Below are 20,450 nucleotides of genomic sequence, written 5' to 3' on the forward strand. Positions count from 1 at the left end.
GGCCACTGACCGAGCGGGGTGGGACAGTAGTTAGCACACCGGACTCGCGTGCGGGAGGACGACGGTTCAAACCCGCGTCCGGCCATCCTGATTTAGGTATTCCGTGGTTTCCCACAAAATGGCTTACGACAAATGCCGGGAAGCTTCCTTCAAAAGGGCACGGCCACTTTCCTTCCCTAATCCGAGCTTGTGCTCCGTCCCTAATGACCACGTTGTCGACGGGATGTTAAACACTAATCTCCTCCTCCTCCTCTGGACAACGTAGTCAACCTGGTCCCCCAAAAGTGTGCATCCCAGCTTTCGTGGTGGACGGCAGACGGTAGGGATTTTCATTAGGTTTTCATAAAATTTCGGCATGAAGTGTTTGGCAAGGGATTATTTTCTATATCTACATCTACATGGGTACTCTGCAAATCACATTTAAGTGCCTGGCAGAGGGTTTATCGAACCATCTTTACAATTCTCCATTATTCCAATCTCGTATAGCGCGCGCAAATAATGAACACCTATATCTTTCTGTACGAGCTCTGATTTCCCTTATTTTATCTTGGTGATCGTTCCTCCCTATATAGGTCGGTGTCAACAAAATATTTTCGCATTCGGAGGAGAAAGTTGGTGATTGGAATTTCGTGAGAAGATTCCATCGCAACGAAAAACGCCTTTCTTTTAATGATGTCCAGCCCAACTCCTGTATCATTTCTGTGACACTCTCTCCCATATATTATTTTATTATTGTTATTATAATATTCTTTAACTTACTGTAACTCTGCTTTATAAATTTTACTTCCCTACTTTATAAATCACCACTACTGTCGAACAGATGGGCGATTATGAAATTTTGCTTGTAACGAAGATGGAGAAGGGGACGGTGGGTAAAAAAGGTTGACTACTCGTGTTATTGACAGTTATGCTGTGTTCGTCATGATTATAGATGTGAAAGCAGACTGTTGAATGTAGCTGTCTTAACAACAGAGTAAAACACAGCAGTTAAAACCTGATTTCAGTGACAAACATTGAGTGCACTTCTCTCAATGCAAGAAAATGCAAAGTACAATTATAATAGAAACACAGTTTGTTGAACGGGGTATTTTGTTAACTCTTAATTAAATCCATTTTCTTTTATTTCAAATTAATAGTTCGTGCATCATAATTTATGGAGAGCAATTAAAATCTGTTCTTCATTATCCATGACTTTATTATGCAAACACCAAAACCATTTTACAGTAGCAGCCACAAATCATAAAATACGGATTTCCATTTTACTGTCAGTTTCGTTAAAAAGTTTATGAAATTTGTATGTTATGTGCTACAATGATTCATTTAAGTTGTTGTGTGCAGTACTTTTTGTCAATATATTCAATATTGCTTCATTTGTGTGAGACCTGCTTGCGAAATCATAAAATTCGGGGGTTGTGCCATTGGCGCAGGGTCATCCCGTTACGGGCCTGCACTTCACAGCAAGCGGGCCTGCTGCATCTGTCCGTTCTGAACTAGGACACTTTTCCTGATGCGAAAATTTCGCCTATTTCAAGACAGAAACAAAACTCCGGCCCTAGTTAAAATTGCGGACAGATTTTTGACGCTCTTAGAGACTATAGTAAATTCCAGAATTTTTGTGCCAAATAGAAACTTGTGCTTGTTTTGAGTTAAGTGTTAACAAAAATAGTCATTTTTCGAAGCTTATTCACAACAAATGTTGTGATATGCGAAACTTGGGAAAGCTCTGTTGCAGAGCGACGTATTATAGTAATCTGCGAAAAATCCGTTGTTCAGTAACTCCAATAGTTTTCGACATATGTGATAAGTTTGAAATTATACCCTAAATAGCGAAATTTCGTATCTTTCACTAACGAAAAGGAAAAAATGTCCGGCCCTATTAAAATTAACAACACATTTTTGACTTGCTATGAGCCTCTAATAGACATCTAACAGAATTTTTATGTTATTTTAGGCGGATATAAAGACTAAAGCAGAGCAGAGCTCTCTGGCGGCTGCCTGCAGACAGCACTTCAGACGATGTCCCAGTTTCAGAGTCATTTAACATTTTAGTGATTTGCTGAAGTGTGACAGTCAAAATGAAGGTCAATCGATCATAAGGCTTGAAATTTTTGTGCTAATATCACTCTTCAAACACGAGAGATAATTTGTATTTTCTCTCGTAATTAGCCTCCATCATCTTCATGTCAATTTGTCTTAACAGAATGGCATAAAAATATTAAATTTGAGCCAAGAATGGCAGTGTTCATGTCCGTCCGCAGAAATTTGTGCAAAAGGGAGCAAGTTTCTCAAATTTCCGTTTTTTGATAACAGAAAACATGAGCAGTTATTATTATTATTATTATTAACAAAACAGAAAATATCACTGATTAATGCTCCTCAGAGTGAAAAAAGTGAAATTAACTTAAAATACTTATTGAACTTAAGCTGCTTACAACACTGTCGCTTACAAAACTTCACATCTGATCATGTTGGTGCATTTAGTGCATTACTTTCATGCCTTCAATTTTTTTTTAAGTTATCTGGCACAACTAAACATGTCCTTTCAAAGCTACATTGTGTGGATTATGTGTAACCCAGGCCAGCATTCGATGAGTTGTGTGGGAAACCTACCACAATAATCACAGACTGCCCGATATAACCGGCTATTAACAGCCAGGGACTGAAATGAGATGACAGCATGTTGTGTTATGTAGGACCTCATAGAGTCTGGGAACACACAATTTCTTAAATTGGAGCTCTGCACCGAGATTTTTCATACAATTTTCCTCTCTTATGGCGCGGAAATGCTGTTTTCTTGTTTCAGTTGAAGCGTTTGTGTCCATGGATGAAATACAGATGAACACACCAAGTGTACAATAGCAAGGTCGTATTCTTTAGAGTCTACTACTATCACTCTGCGGCTGATAAAACTAAAATGTGTGTCAGCAAAGCCGTGATGGCTCTTCCTTAACAACAGGTAAATGTCAAACTAGCTGCTGGCCTTGCCGCAGTGGTAACACCGGTTACAATCAGATCGAAGTTAAGCGCTGAAGGCTAGGCTAGCACTGGGATGGGAGTGTCGAATGCTGGTGGCAAGTGGGGTGCCCTCAGCCCTTTTGAGGCCAGTTGTGGAGGTACTTGATTGAGTAGTGGCCCCGGTCAGATACTGGTCGGAAGAGCGGTGTTCTGACCACATGCGCTTCCATACCCGCACCCGGTGACTCCTATGGGCTGAGAATGACACGGCGATCGGTCGGTTTTGGTGCGACAATTGTTCAGCAGTAGGTGGAGGGGGTACTCTTGTAGGAACTGCAGACGGATGATGGGCAAGTATACTACACCCATGTTAAAATAACTGAGAACAGGCACAGGATTTCGTGCGCCAGCGTGTTGGAATGGTCCCTTTCTTGAGCCCGATAATGGATTTATGAGGAAGGGACAGTGAATGATTTGGGGACTTGTTTTGGCAATGTTCTATGTACCCTCACAACGGCCTTGAATGCAGGAAAATGTCGAAATAACCGCCGTGGCAAAGAAAATGTTAAATTTTTCTTGAGCATTCTGTGTGAAAAGTCTGTAGCTCAGATTATAGAAGGGGGCAAATGCCGTCACTTGCTCTCTACCCTTGCGAACGACTAAGACAGTGTCAGAAAATAAACGAATAATCCATGATAAAACTTGAAGAGGACAAATATTGTACTTGACCTGTATGGTGGGATGAATCTCGGCTTAATTTTTTGGGATTCCACTCCAAAATTGGCAGGCTATGCAGATGATTTGAGAAAATGTTCTCCGGAGGAGACAAAGTTTTTACTTAACGGAGTTTCATCCAAATATTCAGAAGATAGCTACCTGAAAGTTTAATAGGTCTTAATATATAAAACCCAAGAATTTGGATTTCTGCTCAAAAATTCACAATATTGCAAACCAAATACACTGCACAACAAAATTAAATGATAACTTTTTCGATGCCCCATAATTGCCTCCCATACCGAAGCATAAGTTTGAAATTTGGCCCAAAGGTGCCTACAATCTTCCCATGTGATGGTGCAGAAGCGTGGCGCCTTGCAACGTTACCCTCGGGCTCAGCGACGCTTCAAACAGCAAGAGTTCCGACACATGCGAAAACTCGGGCTCAGTAGTTCATGTAAGCTTTAAGGTGATTAATGATGTTACATTGGCGCCAAATTTCACCCCAATTCTGCCCAAAGCCATCGTGGACGTGTTGGAAGATGAGAAGATCGTCACATCCCCTCTCACCCAAATTTCACCCCTTCTTTTGCCGCGTCTGGGGGTAGGGGCCACAACTGCGACATCCAGTGCTGAAATCACTCGATTTTCTGATGGGTGGCGGAGGGAAACATTTCAGACACCCAGAATCAGGGGGTAGGAACATAAAGGGCGTCAGTGAAACCACCCCTTCCTTCGGGGCGTTTATTCCCACACATTTCGCCGTCGGGAACGATAGTTTTGTTGTGCGATGAGCAACAGGGCTTAGTTCTTGACAACGTTCGACACTGTTGCCAGCACCCTGGGCATTTCGATGTACTCTAAGGGCACACCGTGGGACTGCAACCCCATTGAAGGTGCTCTGACACCCTTGGAATGTAGTGCTCTGGCATACAGGGTGGAAACACAATAGACCGTTCAGAACCATTAGATGAAATTTTTACGTGATCTGAGCAGCAAAGGGGTGTTACGCTTTTTCATTAGCTTTTCTGATTCGTGCTCACCGGTGGCTTGATCACGGTTGGGGTTGGGGGAGGGGTGGGGGTGCTACATTATCATGTGCGTGAATAAGCCGGCGAAAGGTCCCTCTGAGAAACTCTCACGCCTCCGCCCCCCCCCCCCCCCTTTCCCAGTTCTGCAACACGCTTGGTAGCACCTTTGTTGAGCTCTATAAGATGCACTTGTCGGAAGCTTCGACAACAATTTCGTCTCGCGCCTGAATGTAGGTGAAACGTCACCTCAGACGTGTTGAAGGGGTTGCCTAACCGTCAGGCATTAGAACAGCCGCGAGACCAAGTCCGCGTCGAAGTTTCCGAAATATACATGTTGAAAATGCGCAACAAAGGTGCGTGGGTGCCACCGAGGGTTTGCTTCCTGGGGGATCTTAGAGGGACCCTTTGCCGTTTTATTCACGCACATGATAATGTAGCAACCTCCCCCTCCCCCGCCACAAGAGAGCGCACGACAGAAGCGCTGGAAAAGCATAAAGTCCCTTTGCAGCTTCGAGTCACATTCAAATTCCGTGGATGACATCGTTTACCCACCTTAAACCTCACATGAACTTCTGGGTTGTGGCCTTGTTATTCGCACGTCGACACCTTATTATTTGAAGCGTCGATGAGGCCCAGGGCGACGTTGTAGATCACCACGCTTTTGCAGGGAATGGTTGTAGGCATCTCTGAGTCTAATTTCAAACTAGTGCGTCGGAATGGGAGACAGTTACAGGGTTTCGAAAAAATGATCCTTTAATTTTGTTGTGCAGTGTATTTGGAAAAATGTTCCTGGAGATTTATGGGCAGCTCATGCCAAGACCTTAGAAAAATAGTTTAGACAAATTAAATTCTGAAACGATGCTTGGTAAAATACTATTAATTAGTTTAAAAATAAATTGTTAAGAGCTTACAAAAATGTTATTCATAGTTTCTTAAAAAAGGGACCTCAAGAGTGTACTCAAAACTTTCAAGAAATGGTTCTTTGACAGTTCAGAAAATTAGTTACAATGAGGCGGGGAATTCGGGACTTAGTCAGTGGAGCAAATGTTGTGGTTGTCTAAAAGAGGAAAAAATGTACACCCATGATTAGAAAATTAATGTGTTTCAAAAACAAAAACAAAATGTTGTTGGCTGGGAGGCCCCATCCGGAGAAGTTCGGCCGCCGGGTTGAAAGTCTTATTTCTGGCGACGCCACGCGGGGCAACATGTGTGTGTGTTATAATTTGCTAGACATGACAGGAATGGTGGTTTAATGAGATGTTCACTTTAGCAAAGAAGTGTCCTTGCCTCATCTCCTACAACAATACTGGAGTACAAGAATCAGTATGTTTGTAGCAGATTGAGGTAATAAGCTTGTATAAAACTAAATATCACTCATTTATTTTAGTTTAAATGATACAGTTTAATTTTAAATTATCCATATATTGTAATACAAAATGCCTGATGTTCTTTTTCATGTTTATTTCTGCCATAACATAATTTGTAATGTTGTACATGATTCTCTCTGAAGTAAAGCTTTAATTGAAGCCAAATACAGAACCAGTCAACCAGTTTTTCTCAGAAAAATCGGTCAGTTTCATCAAGGCATAATTTCTCATATTTGTTTGAAAAGTGAAAGGAATGAGATGGATTTGCAATGAGGAACAACTGGTAGAGATGAATTGCATTAATGCCCAAGTCATTCTTTCAGGACCTCCACGGTTAGTCATTGACTGATTACACACTTCAGTGAGTGTTCTATCCCGTCAGTACAAAACAGTTAAACTACGCTGCAGTCTTTGTAGGTAAAACCTTCATGGCCTTTCAGTAATCTAATGATAATGTAATCTCTATACTACTTACATATTTTCGTGCACCTCCAGTAAAAACTTATTTCCCATAGAACCTATACCAGAAGTGACATTACTGAACCTTGCACTTCACGTGTTTACGTATTGTTTACTACAATAAAGTACTGTATCATTTCTGTCACTCTCCTAATACACTTCTCAGTCACATTAATGCGACCACCTGTGAAAAATCTGAATAACCATCTTTCGCTGTGCGGTCCGCAGCGAGACGTGCAGGAAGAGTCAGTGAGGTTCTGAAAGGAGCCATGGCGACTCAACTGCCGTGGCCAGTTGCGATAGGTTTCTCCGTTGAGGGTCCATGTTGTTTACAGTGTGATGGAATTGGTCCCACGAATTCCCGAGTGGGTTTTAATCCTGGGAGTTTGGTGCCAAAGTGAGTACGCTAAACTCATTCTGGTGTTTGAGCCACGTATGTACACTGTGAGCTGTGCGACACGATGCATTGCCCTGTCGGTAGGTGCCGACCTGCCGAGGAAAAACAAAACGCGCGTAGGGGCGGACTTGGTCCCCAAGGTTACACGATTACTTGTGTTCATCCGTTGTGCCTTCCAGAATGACGAGATCACCTAGGGCGGTGATGGGCAAACTCATTAATCCAAAGAACCAAAAATATCAATCGTACAATTACTCAAATTTCTTTTGAGAGCCAAATTTTTTCACTTAAACTATATATGTAGATACACTGTTAGTCAGGGTACTCCTAAGTTAACCTGTGCTAAAAACATCCTCATTCTTCTTGTGGTGCGTTCGCTCAGATCGACCTCTTCCAACTCTCCAGTCCGCACTCATATACTAGTTCTTTCCGTAGTAGTAATAGGTAACAGGAATAAGTAATCCACTAATGGGTGTAATCGTGAAGAATAAATAAATAAATATACTTGATTTGCGTATCTCGTTTCGTTCGTCCTCTCTGTATGACCAAACGAATTCAACATACTTTTCTAAATACTCGACAGTACATCTTCACCCCTCCTCAATGCTGTCTGAAGTTAACTAAATAAACGTTAAGTATTAAGTTTTAAATAAACGATAGGTACGTTGAATAAAACTTCATATCATACTTAACTACTATGTTCTTTACAGATAAAATTAAATTGTAAGGTATCCATAAAATTAAATAATGACATACTGACAAACACTAATGTGAACAGTAGTCTTTCATCACCTTGGAAAGTTTCGGTAAGTCAAATTTCTATGTAGTTTCTTAATTCACCTTTGACAAGTTTCATGCTTCATGATTGTTCACATGAATATGTAGACACGAATAAGGAAAACCAGTAAACTCTACTTTTTTGTGAGCTGATTATATGTATCAGGAGTACTATTCCAGGCAAGGCCGCCGACATTTAAAAGTTTCTGTGGGTGTCTATCAATGGTGGAATGTAGTATATTGTTTTCTAGGGAGTCTCGATCTTTTTTAAAAATGATCACCTTTCGTTTATAATTTTTTATTAGCACTGCCTGTGTCATAAATATGTGTGCTGTGATAAAGCAAAATATACTGCTACTGTAAGCATACATTGAGACTATCCAAGCTCAGTCGGAAACACAGCTGACGTAAAAGCAACAGAAATGATACCAAACTCGGATTAAAATGTATTTGGACGAACGCAATAATAATTCTGACCCCCTAACATAAAATGCATAACCTATTATTAACTAACGTAATTTTCTTTACAGCAGGTAGAATCAGTAAATTCATGGAGTGTGTTGTAAAACTCCATATAATATAAACAGAGAGATCATTCGTTTACTGTATTCACAGTATTAAACAAAAATTATTAATACCTGTAAATGTTATTAAAAATTAACGCATTATAGTGATTGGCAGTCAGTATCAATAAGCGGAGGACTGCAGTTCTGTTATTTGATTGGTTCGTATTTATTAAACCTCACTGTACTCAACTTGACCTGTAGTGAAACTTGACCATGTGATGGACTTTCTTTGCTAGACGGTACTGATTATTTCACTGGCATCAATAGATCACTTTGGATACTGTGTAGGCTGAGTTCACTAACTCTGCCTTGGGCCATAGAATTCACAGATAGTGCGTTATAAGTATGAGCTTCAAAACCAAAAGTTCAGCAAAAGAAACAGGAACAGAAATAGTTGAAATTAGATAAAATTTTGTGCATTAATTTGGAACGCTACAGCTATGATTGAATTCTCTGTTACTGATAGTTTTGTTAATCAAGTGTCGTGGTTAATGAGGATGTTTCTTTTTTGCAGAGCTTTTTTGGTCCGAAAATTTACTGGGTAAATCCTCCTGGCATTCATTCTGAAGAGTGACTACTGGATTGTGAATCTTTTTATCGGAAGCAGAATTTATAAATTTTGGGAAAATAATTTTGAAGAAATGGTTAACATTATGCATACCCTCATTTTTGCTATTTTACTTGGCTACAATGATGTCCAAACAGCCATTAAAATGTCCCGTTTCTTTGCCAAAGATGTAGCTGATGACATTGCTTCCTCAATATTGTGTCGATAGCAAGAAAAATTGTCAGCTGCATCTGAACAAGAGAATACGCTTTATCAAGCTCTATATTTTCCGATTGCATAATTTCAGATGCTAAATTGCCAAGCTTTGACTGCAGTGATATCTGAAAAATAAATTCTCGTTTCTGTAATTGTTTTTTCAAAACAACAGTCTGTTCCTATTTCCTTGTACTTAGATGTCAATATTACTTCTTACGGAGCCTTAAGTAGCCTAATAGACATAAGCATAACGGAGGGCTTTTACAGACTGGTATCTCGAAGACATCGTCGTTGGTGTTTTCTTGTAGCGACTGATACACCTCTAACCTCTTTGGTGAATGTCTTCCAAATGATACCAATTCACGAAGAAAGTCTCGCACACAACTAAGACCTTGCATCGCATCTTGTACTACCACATTCAGGTTATGCACCGAACAATGAGCAAATATAGCTCTCGGCTCCAACTGAGTAATCCTACTTTGTAATCCGACCACGTCAGTATTTCATGTCGAAGGACAAACGTCTTGTGACTTCCTGACGACTTCAGACAATGTCCTAGAACTCGTTGAAGCTACTTTATGGTTGTTTGTTATTGTGCTCTTCAGTACAGGGACTGGTTTGCTGCAGCTCACCATGCTACTCTATCCTGTGCAAGCTTCTTCATCTCCCACTACCCACTGCAGCCTACATCCTTCTGAATCTGCTTAATGTATTCATCTCTTGGTCTCCCTCTACGATTTTTGCCCTCGACGCTGCCCTCCAATACTAAATTGGACATCCCTTGACGCCTCAGAACATGCCCTACCAACCGATCCCTTCTTCTAGTCAAGTTGTGCCACAAACTCCTCTTCACTCCAATTCTATTCAATACCTCCTCATTAGTTATGCGATCTACCCATCTAATCTTCAGCATTCTTCTGTAGCACCACATTTCAAAAGCCTCTATTCTCTTCTTGTCCAAACTAGTTATCGTCCACGTTTCACTTCCATACATGGCTACACTCCATACAAATACTTTCAGAAACGACTTCCTGACACTTAAATCTATACTCGATGTTAACAAATTTTTCTTCTTTAGAAACGCTTTCCTTGCCATTGCCAGTACACATTTTCTATCCTCTCTACTTCGACCATCATCAGTTATTTTGCTCCCCAAATACCAAAGCTCCTTTACTACTTTAAGTGTCTCATTTCCTAATCTAATTCCCGCAGCATAACCCGATTTAATTCGACTACATTCCATTATCATCGTTTTGCTTTTGTTGATGTTCATCTTATACCTTCCTTTCAAGTCACTGTCCATTACGTTCAACTGCTCTTCCAAGTTCTTTGCTGTCTCTGACAGAATTACAATGTCATCGGCGAATGTCATCGGCGAACCTCAAAGTTTTTATTTCTTCTCCATGGATTTTAATACGTACTCCGAATTTTTCTTTTGTTTCCTTTACTGCTTGCTCAGCATACAGATTGAAACACATCGGGGAGAGGCTACAATCCTGTCTCACTCCCTTCCCAACCACTGCTTCCCTTTCATGCCCCTCGACTCTTATAACTGCCATCTGGTTTCTGTACAAATTGTAAATAGCCCCTGTATTTTACCCCTGCCACCTTCAGAATTTGAAAGAGAGTATTCCAGTCAACATTCTCAAAAGCTTCCTCTTAGTCTAAAAATGCGAGAAACGTAGGTTTGCCTTAATCTATTTTCTAAGATAAGTCGTAGGGTCAGTATTGCCTCACGTGTTCCAATATTTCTACGGAATCGAAACTGATCTTCCCGAGGTCGGCTTCTACCAGTTTTTCCATTCGTCTGTAAAGAATTCGCGTTAGTATTTTGCAGCCGTGGGTTATTAAACTGATAGTTCGGTAATTTTCACATCTGTCAACACTTGCTTTCTTCGGGATTGGAATTATTGTATTCTTCTTGAAGTCTGAGGGTATTTGGCATCTCTCATACTTCTTGCTCACAAGATGGCAAAGTTTTGTTAGGTCTGGCTCTCCCAAGGCTGTCAGTAGTTCTAATAGAATCTTGTCTACTCCCGGGGCCTTGTTTCGACTTAGGTCCCATTTCATCCTCATCTACATGCTCTTCCATTTCCATAATATTGTCCTCAAGTACATCGCCCTTGTATAGACTCTCTATATTTTTGAGACGTTTGTATTCGGTTTTGCCTGCTTCATTTACTGCATTTTTATATTTTTGAGACGTTTGTATTTGTTTTTGCCTGCTTCATTTACTGCATTTTTATATTTTCTCCTTTCATCAATTAAATTCAATATTTCTTCTGTTACCCAAGGATTTCTACTAGCCCTCGTCTTTTTACCTACTTGATCCTCTGCTGCCTTCACTACTTCATCCCTCAAAGCTACCCACTCTTCTTCTACTGTATTTCTTTCCCCCATTCCTGTCAATTGTTCCCTTATGCTCTACCTGAAACTCTGACAACCTCTGGTTTAATGTTTGTCCAGGTCCCATCTCCTAAAATTCCCACCTTTTTGCAGTTTCTTCAGTTTTAATCTACAGGTCATAACCAATAGATTGTGGTCAGAGTCCACATCTGCCCCTGGAAATGTCTTACAATTTAAAACCTGGTTCCTAAATCTCTATCTTACCATTCTGTAATCTATCTGATACCTTCTAGTATCTCCGGGCTTCTTCCATGTATACAACACGACGAATTTATCCGTAGCGAATATGAAACTGTTAGAATTTGAAACTGTGTATAGAAACAATACTCAGTATTGTGTTTCAGCATTCCCCACTCGTCGAGCAATCGCGCAGCGTTAGAAAAGTGCGAAAATTTTTGCCTGGCGAAGAGTTTTTGTTCCACGCATTCTGTCAGCAGTCCCTCTTCTTTGTACTAGCTACTAATACGGTAACACCCCTTGTATACAATATCAGCTCAATGCCATTGCCTCAACAAACAAAACGATAACAATCCACATTACGTGAAAACAGTTCCACTGAAATATTAACCACAGCGCTGTTACTTGCGAATGCTATTGAGGTAGTCTCCAACATTCGAATTCCTTGTATCTTGGATTATCCATTTAGTTATAATGGAGTTTATATTTTACTAATCGCGAATTCCATAACTTTCCAAATTTCTTCTGCTAATGTCGGCCCACAAAGCGCTTCTTGATAAGTGAGGCAATGGTATGTATCTCGTGCTTAATTTTTTTATTTCAAAATAGCAACACAACTGTTTCTTATGCCGGTAATGCCTTCCGCCCAGTCTGTTGAAATAAATACAGTTTTATCGAATGGGCTGTGATATTTTTTCAGTGCACTCAGTTACATTGTACAAGAAGCGAAACTTCCTCTGTATCACTTGTGCCACAAGACTCACGAACTAGTATTGATAGAGCTGAAAGTTATTTAAGATCTTCGACTTGTTGGTTGGTTACATTTGAAGACATTTTGGCTCCTCCATCTTTCATAGTTTTAGCAGGCAGTGCTAACTCTAATAATTTTAGAATATCTGCGTTGTTCTTAAAACCGCAGAATTGCTTATACGAAGGGACTTAGAAAAGTAACTGGCACATTATTAATGGAGGCCAAATAACATTTATTTAATGTTGCACTACGCTTCAGAGTGGTACAGGTTCCTGACACTATTTTTGGACATAGTCACCAAGTCTCGGAAAAAAAACCGGCCGTAACGTTTTACCAATCGTTCAGTTTCTCGACGGTAGAAATTCGTCCCGTGGTCACAGAGCCATTCGAGAAATGCTGTTTGATCCCGGAACGTCGGAAAATCTGCAGTTACCACGAATCACTTCCTCGATTGCTTGGACGTTGTCGTCTGTGGTCGATATCGTTTACCTTCCTTCCCCATCAGCATCGTCCACATATGTGCGGCCTTGGTGAAATCGTTGGCACCATTTCACTGGACGCGACACTGCATTTAGTTGATATAGTGCCAGAATTTCACGGTGATCGGTGTGCAAATTAGACGTTTCGCCCACAGGAATCGTATTGTCACTTTGTCACTATAGCACACTGACGCATGTGATACCCGTAACGCAGCAGTACTGTGGGAAAAAAGAAGTGCGACCATTTGTGTAACTTACTTTTCGAACTGCTCTCTTATATTTTTGCCATCTGTGTATAGTTTTCCTCTCTTACCAGTATCTTGACAAAACTTGGAATAATACTATCGTTGTAAGATAGTATTCAGTAACTGAACATAGAACTTGATTTTTCTTGACTGTCCTGAAGTTTCTTCACTGCATTATTCCTAGCATCACCAACGTGATACTGAATAATAAATGAAATGTGATTATTTGTAAACTCTCTCTCCAAACTTGATTTCTTGTTGTGTGCAAATTTTTCCTGACAAGTGAGATAGGTTGGAAAAACATTAAATTTTGAGTAAACGCGAAATTTTCTGTCCATTCAATTTCAAATTCACGGTTTTCGTCCATTTCCCTGTTATTTATAGCCCCATCAGATAGGGCACCAAAAAATGCATCATTTTTTTTTATAATAAAGCAGAATTGACAAAATCATATAAGTAGAGAGAAGACTAACTAGAATATGCATAAATAAGAAACATCGAAAAGATGGACAGTGGGGATAGTGCCAAATGAAGTGATATACAGTGAACTGGCCCTATTACAGGTACTATATGGAAAAATAAGATCTCTCTTGTTTTTTGGGTCACACTACGAGGACACTGGAAACCAGATTACAAAGAAAAATTATAGAGAAGGTTTAGAACATGAAGCAACAAGTAAGCTGGATTAAGGAAATCGGGAGTGCGGATAAGAAAGAACTAAAATTAACCATGGACGATTTGCAAAACAAAACAGAAAATTTAAAGGAACTCAAAAACATAGAAGTAAGATTTAAACCAAAAATAGACCAAGAACGAACAGTAAAAAGGGCATTTGCAGATGAGGAACGATGAAAAAGATCAGAACTAATGAAAAGATGCTGGGCAATTCTGAAAGAAAACCTATTGATGAAGATATACAGAAAATCATTGACAGAAGTGGTCCAATGAGGATGTAAAAGGAGCAGCAGAAGGAGAAGGAGAAGAAGACTGATGACACTAACAGATAACAATGCTAATTCTTACAGTGATGACAAAAATACCTATAGTGTTTGCAGCTAATGGAAAATATTTAGGTAACCTTATGCATCGAGTAGGTACTTTTGTCATTCACATGGGATTTGCAGATTCAACCAGCAATAACCACTGCACAATGAAACTGCTGTTGCCTGGCTCACTCAATTCGTGGATGAATCATGTACCTGCCCCCCCCCCCCTCCCCCCCGAAGTGTGGAGACTGACTGAAACTTGCTGGTCGCTAAATTTGCAGAATGACAGTGAAAGAAGAGAAAAGTGCCACTGGTGGAGGAACCTTCCAGAGGCGGCAAAGCGTTTTGGACAGAAGCAGGTGGAATTGCCAGCAGCAGGGGTGCAGATTTTGGCTATAATTGTAATATCTTCTGCAGGGACATGTGATCAGAAGCAAAACATTGTAGAATATGACACAAAGATAAGACTCGATAATGTGTGTAGATGTGTTATCTTTCTGGAAATGTAAGTGATCAAGCGCACTTGAGAAGAGCCACACTCTAGACTCGCATATGGCTTGCGAGCTCCAGTTTGCCAACTGCTGACCCAGGGAATATCACAAAAACATTCCACAGAGCATAATGTTTCCTCCTCCAGCCAGGACCCTTCCAACGAGTGTTCCAAGGTGTTTGCTTTCGAATCTTCATGCTGTACATGCCAAAGGCCATCTGTCCAATGGAGCGTATAACATGATTCATCTGAAAAGGCCACCTGTTGCTACTCCGATGAAAAGCAGTCAGCATGGATACATGAACCAGGCATCTGCTGTGGAGGCCTATATGCAGGAACGTTTGCTGTTGGTAGTTGCTTCATTCATCTGGGTGGTCAGTTGCCCAACAGTTGCATGCTGTTCACCCGTACACATCTCCACAGCAGTCGTTCACCCCTGTCATCTAGATCAGTGGTGTACCACAGTTGCCTCAGTGCCAGTTTTGGATAGCGCCTTTTTCCATGCACCATGTACTTTAACCACAGCACATACAAACAGTTTACAAACCTAACCAGTTTGGGAATGCTTCCACCCTTGGCCTGACAGCCAATGATACGAGGTGCATTCAAGTTCTAAGGCCTCCGATTTTTTCTCTCCGGACTGGAAAGAGATAGAAACATGCGCATTGTTTTAAAATGAGGCTGCGTTCATTGTCAATACGTCCCAGAGATGGCAGCGCCATATGGCAGATGGAATTTTACCGCCAGCGGCGAGAACGAGAACTGTTTTAAATACTTAAAATGGCGACGTTTTCCTTACGTGAACAGCGTGCAATCATTCGTTTTCTGAATTTGCGTGGTGTGAAACCAATTGAAATTCATTGACAGTTGAAGGAGACATGTGGTGATGGAGTTATGGATGTGTCGAAAGTGCGTTCGTGGGTGCGACAGTTTAATGAAGGCAGAACATCATGTGACAACAAACCGAAACAACCTCGGGCTCGCACAAGCCGGTCTGACGACATGATCGAGAAAGTGGAGAGAATAGTTTTTGGGGATCGCCGAATGACTGTTGAACGGATCGCCTCCAGAGTTGGCATTTCTGTGGGTTCTGTGCACACAATCCTGCATGACAACCTGAAAATGCGAAAAGTGTCATCCAGGTGGGTGCCACGAATGCTGACAGACGACCACATGGCTGCCCGTGTGGCATGTTGCCAAGCAATGTTGACGCGCAACGACAGCATAAATGGGACTTTCTTTTCGTCGGTTGTGACAATGGATGAGACGTGGATGCCATTTTTCAATACAGAAACAAAGCGCCAGTCAGCTCAGTGGAAGCACACAAATTCACCGCCACCAAAAAAATTTCGGGTAACCGCCAGTGCTGAAAAAATGATGGTGTCCATGTTCTGGGACAGTGAGGGCGTAATCCTTACCCATTGCGTTCCAAAGGGCACTACGGTAACAGATGCATCCTACGAAAATGTTTTGAAGAACAAACTCCTTCCTGCACTGCAACAATAACGTCCGGGAAGAGCTGCGCGTGTGCTGTTTCACCAAGACAACGCACCCGCACATCGATCTAATGTTACGCAACAGTTTGTTCGTGATAACAACTTTGAAGTGATTCCTCATGCTCCCTACTCACCTGACCTGGCTCCTAGTGACTTTTGGCTTTTTCCAACAATGAAAGACACTCTCCGTGGCCGCACATTCACCAGCCGTGCTGCTATTGCGTCAGCGATTTTCCAGTACCCAAAACAGACTCCTAAAGAAGCCTTCGCCGCTGCCGTGGAATCATGGTGTAAGCGTTGTGAAAAATGTGTACATCTGCAGGGCGATTACGTCGAGAAGTAACGCCAGTTTCATCGATTTCGGGTGAGTAGTTAATTAGAAAAAAAATCGGAGGCCTTAGAACTTGAATGCACCTCGTAATGCCGACATCAGATAAATCGCTCCATATCTGCATTAGGACGATGACTGCACTGTTCTCTGCATTCCCCCCTGCATACTATATATCCCCTGTCCTGCTAGTACTGCCACCCACATCTGTGAGTGGTTGTTGCACGCTGATGTTGATTATAGGTGGTGGCCACATTAATGTGACTGGACCCTGTACTAGTATATGGCATATGACTTTTTTTCTTAATGCTTTCCTTTCCAGTCTAATAGGCATTTTTTGACCTTTATGGAAGTGAAACCTGGGCGATAAATAGTTAAGACAATAGAATAGAAGCTTTCGAATTGTGGTGCTACAGAAGAATGCTGAAGATTGGATGGGTAGGTCACATAACTAATGAGGAGGTATTGAATAGAATTGGGGAGAAGAGGAATTCGTGGCACAACTTGACTGGAAGAAGGGATCGGTTGGTAGGATATGTTCTGAGGTATCTCGAAGGATCACAAATTTAGTATTGGAGAACAGTGTGGAGGGTAAAAATCGTAGAGGGAGACTAAGAGATGAATACACTAAGCAGATTCTGAAGGATGTAGGTTGCAACAGGTACTGGGAGATGAAGAAGCTTGCACATGATAGAGTAGCATGGAGAGCTGCATCAAACCAGTCTCTGGGCTGAAGACGACAACAACAATAACATTTTCAGGATGCTCTGGCTTTGTTTGTCTGTGTGTCTTTGTTCACTATATAGTAATAGACATCCCTGGTGTAGAGAAGAAACTGAAGGAGTTGAAAACAAATAAGTATCCAGGTCTGGATGGCATCCCAGTTGGGTTTTACAAAGACTGCTCTACAGCATTAACCCTGTACATAGCTTCCATTTATTGCGTATCTCTCACACATCACAAAGTTCCCAAGTGACTAGAAAAAAGCCATGTGACTCCTGTTATAAGAAGGGTAAAAGAAAGATCCACAAAATTATAGACCAATATCTTTAACATCACACAGTCATATTGATTAAAAGTGTAGGTGTAATGTTTGAAAAGCGATATGAAATGGAACGGCATGTAAGGATTGTAGTAGGGAAGGTGAATGGTGGTCAGCTTCACTTTATTGGGATAATGTTAGGAAAGTGTGGTTCATCTGTGAAGGAGACAACATATAGAACATTTGTATGACCTATTCTTGAGTGCTGATCAATTGTGTGGTATCCGTACCAGACCGGATAAAAGAAGATATTGGAGCAATTCAGAGGTGGGCTGCTAGATTTGTTACCAGCATGTTCGAGCAACATGCAAGTATTACAGAAATGCTTCATGAACTCAAATGGGAATCTGTGGAGGGAAAATCTTTCCTTCTCATCCAGTCTGATAAGTCTCCCATGACCCGGGGTTCTGGGTGACTTTCCTGAATTCTACCCTTTTCATTCTCACGTCTTCTGCCAGGAGGAGGAGTCACTGGCTCTGAAAGGTTTCGTATGCAAAACATTTTTTTATATGTGCGTTCTCCTACTGCCACTTCATGAGTGTATTTTTTTTGTCTATCCAATTGCATTTTATTGTCAAAAATTGATTATTTTCATAGTTATGGATGCTTAGTAATTTAACCTTTACCCCAGATACCCCAGAAAACTTTTTTAATGGCACAGGAAAGCATTTAGTATTACTGTACCTTTATTGTCCCATTTGTTGGTGTAGAGAAAAATGTGCCTTTTTAATTCGTTTTCTGTGAGTTCTGCTGAGTCCACATTTTGTACCAGCATCTCACATTTTGTACACCCACAATGAAGTTTTGGACTTAACATCAAGACTTTGAAAAATGTACTTCCTATGGAAATACCACAATCAGTGGAAAGCAATGAGCTAGAACAAATATGATTATGGTTACACGTAACTTCACGAGATAAAAGTGACAGTTCCGCTGCTGAAACATCATTTTCTGTAGAAGAATATTTTACACTAAAAAAATTTGTAATCCATTTACTTTTGGAACTTGATGCAAAAGAAAGTTTATCTTACTCTCTTGGTAAATGCTTTTTACTGAAAAAGGGGGGGGGGGGGGGGGGGGCAGGAAACACTATATACAGTTTATCATCACTTTGTCATTACATTTAGCTAACCATGTCTTGAACTGTTTATGCTCTGACCATTCATTAAGGCCTCTGCACATTCTTTTCAGTTTTTTGTTTTTGTTTTTGTTTTGTTTTGTTTTGTTTTGTTTCATTCTAACTGTCGTCACTACATTCATGGCAACTGCTATTTGTGTTTTCACTTAATCTTCTGAGCATTGTAAATATAAACTGGACTCCAGAAAACAACAAACTCACCATACTATTAACAACATTTTGCTTTTAAGAAACAGTGAAGGAATGAAAGATTTCAATACTTCTTTTAATTGACCACTCCATAAATACCACTGCCTACTCGACACTGTTATGAAAACAAAGCAGTGAAACAGTTGATTTTCAAACCCATTCGCCTGTTGCTGATGTGTATTTTACACATATTGACCTTTGCTAACAAAAATAAGATGTTAAACAAAAGACTATGAAATTAAAAAATTATGCATTATGATGTAAAAAAAGTAAAACTGTAAAAATAAACCACAAAAAGTAGGGACTTGAGAGTCTTCCATCATACTCCTGTACAGTTATAGAAAACTAGGGACAATCATCACAAAACTGGGACCAGTGGCAACCCTAACTTGTGTGCAACCATTGCATATGGAAATATTTTTAGGTTCTGCATGATATATTTCATTTTATGTGTATAAGTGTTTATAGTGTGTTGATAATAACAAAGAAGTGATTCACTTGATAAATGTATCTTTGTATTGGATTTACAGCTCAGAAACATAATAAGTTGTCTTCGTTAGAAAAAACCCTAACAGAGATGTCGCTACCTGCACAGGAGTTATCACATGATGACAATAGACGTTTGAGAATTGCACCTGTAGGTTGAACTAATTTTCAGCTAGGCTGTGGCACGAGTTGTCGAAGTTAAATTTTTAGTGAAAGACAATATTGAGTGATTTCTGATGCTACGTATTTGCCAAAATAGTTTGTCATATTAAACATCTTCGATAAATGTTTGATATTTTAAGTGTTGAGTATTAAGTCTAAGTAATTCGATGTAATGAATATTTATACATGAAAGATACCATTTATTATTTGTTAACGTATGATATGTGACCAAAATTGTTTCATTAATGAAAAATAGACTGTAAAAGATGATGAAATTACAATGAAATCCAGACCTTTAGCTGATTACAGGCGAAAATATCAATGGGGACAGTTGAAGATGTGTGCCCCGACCGGACTTGAACCCGGGATCTGCTGCTTACATGGCAGGCGCTCTATCCGTCTGAGCCACCAAGGACACAGAGGATAATGCGACTGCAGGGATTTCTCTCTGGCACACTCCCCGTGAGGTCTGGATTTCATTGTAATTTTATTCTTCGAGAGCTGCAAGATCACCAATGGTATCTGTTCTTTCGGACATGTCTGAAAGAACAGATACCATATTCATATAGAGAATGCTTACCGGCCAATGATCTTCTTCAGTGCAGATGCACTCACATTGCCTGAACTCTTACGGAAATCAGTAGATTGACTGCCGCGAGTAATGAGTATAGTGGGCAGGGGCACTACAAATGCAGTATGTGGACAGTAAGCTGAAAATGTGGGTCTCATGGGGAGCGTGCCAGAGTTAAGTCGCTGCAGCCACACTATTCTCTGTGTTGTTGGCGGCTCAGACGGATAGAGTGCCTGCCATGTAAGCAGGAGATCTCGGGTTCAAGTCCCGTTTGGGACGCACATTTTCAACTGTCCCCATCAATATTTATCAATGCATGTAAGCAGCTAAAGGTCTGGATTTCATTGTAATTTCATTCTTCGAGAACCGCAAGATCACCAGTGGTATCTGTTCTTTCGGACATGTCCTAAAGAACAGATACCATCTTCATATATGTAAAAGATGATGGTTGTGACCTGTTTACCACTGGAGAAAT

General features: G+C 40.6%; 1 protein-coding gene across 3 annotated transcripts in view; it reads left to right on the forward strand.

Moving 5' to 3' along the window:
• The window catches only part of LOC124787894 (glycoprotein-N-acetylgalactosamine 3-beta-galactosyltransferase 1-like), a 343,470-nt gene that overhangs the window by 261,293 nt on the left and 61,727 nt on the right, over positions 1-20,450 (forward strand). The window lies entirely within an intron of this gene.

The sequence above is a fragment of the Schistocerca piceifrons genome, chromosome 3, assembly GCF_021461385.2.
Source record: "Schistocerca piceifrons isolate TAMUIC-IGC-003096 chromosome 3, iqSchPice1.1, whole genome shotgun sequence".
Taxonomy (NCBI): Eukaryota; Metazoa; Arthropoda; class Insecta; order Orthoptera; family Acrididae; genus Schistocerca; species Schistocerca piceifrons.